Source organism: Adiantum capillus-veneris, chromosome 1, assembly GCF_014529385.1.
Source record: "Adiantum capillus-veneris isolate H3 chromosome 1, ASM1452938v2, whole genome shotgun sequence".
Classification (NCBI taxonomy): domain Eukaryota; kingdom Viridiplantae; phylum Streptophyta; class Polypodiopsida; order Polypodiales; family Pteridaceae; genus Adiantum; species Adiantum capillus-veneris.
In genome coordinates this window covers 55,625,546-55,626,999 of record NC_140931.1, presented here as the reverse complement: position 1 = coordinate 55,626,999, position 1,454 = coordinate 55,625,546, and the positions used below count along the sequence as shown (strand labels likewise).

Genomic DNA, 1,454 nt, shown 5'->3' with positions numbered 1-1,454 from the left:
AAAAGTCATATCTTAAAGAACATATAATGTATATCTTACCATTGTATTAGCAGTCCCATTCAATGGCTCAGGGATATAACAATCTTGTACAAACGTTTCCGTAAAAGGGTCTCCTCCATCTTCATCTATGTGATTAGCATAAGAGGATATGCTCATGGGATCGCCATAGGTGGTGTGCTTTGGCTAAACAAGCAAAGTATGCATGAAAGTGTCAAGCTACCAAATAAGAATACAATGTTTTTTTGTAAATATTCTTTACTTTTTTACCTCATGCATATAAAGCTCTTCAAAAGGATGCCTTTGCCACAAGACTGTGTGGCATGACCGTGCACAGTGTTTGAGGATCTTGTGAAGGTCTTTTGTCAACATAGCATGGAAGGAAAATAATCAAAAAGTTAGCTCACAAACTAAGAAACATTGAGGAAACACACTTACACACACACACATTGAGCTCACATTAAAGATGTTTAAGAACAAAATTAAAAGCAACTCATGTACTTACATACCTTGGGAGGATCTTCAAAGTGAAGAGCACTCTTCATAAATTGGAGCATGGAGGTGCCCTCGAGTGCTTTCATGGAGCTATCTTGAGAGGGATAGCACCATTGTCTCCTTGGTTGTATAGTAAGTGGGCTAAGTAAAGGAGGACTTTTCTCTACATTTCCCAACCGCAAACATTTTTTCGGGTTTCTTTGTGCATGCCTCCATTCTAAGACCTTCTCATACACATATGTGACACTCCAATCAAGCTTTACATCTTTTGGAAACACTAGAGTTTTCAACTCATGCATCTTTCCCTTGATGAATTCCATCAAATTAGTTGAAATCAATGGATCTTTTTCACAAGTTAATTTGTGTGAATGAATGCTTCTCTAAATCCCCAAAACCTTCTTTGAACCAGCCTCTAATTTTTCTCATGCTTTCATTGTAAGAAAAATGTTGTTTGTACCAATATTTTTTAAGGAAAGCTTTTCCTACAAGAGAATGTTCATGTCTAACGGTAGATGGATACAAAACCCGTTTGCGCATCACCGGTACATCATCGGCGTGAAGATATTTCATCTCATGCAACATTTGTAGGTGATCATGATCTTCATTGTCGATTGGATGATGAATAATCCTCGAGGATCTCTCCTAATACTTGGAGCATGTGTGTGTGAACTAGGATTATCATTGAGGATATGGTTGCTCCATCCTAAAATCATGTGGCGATGCGAAAATCTTGTTATTCCAAGCTCTATCCAACCTTCGGATGTCATATATAAGAGTGTTTTGCTGTTGATGCCACTTGATGACACCGCTTGGGAGTACTCACTTGTGACACTAAACTCCTCCACAAAAGAGCCACTACTTTTCAGTCATCCCACAATGCAATGCTTGTGATGCTTTCATTGCTACATAAAATACAATTGCAAAGTATTTAGCCTAATATGACTGAATATGGCGCTTACCTT

At 38.1% G+C, this 1,454-nt stretch overlaps 1 pseudogene; it reads right to left on the bottom strand.

Moving 5' to 3' along the window:
• Nucleotides 1-255: 255 nt before the first annotated feature.
• LOC147464831 (uncharacterized) lies at nt 256-1,205 on the bottom strand (annotated as a pseudogene).
• Between the last annotated feature and the right edge of the window lie 249 nt (nt 1,206-1,454).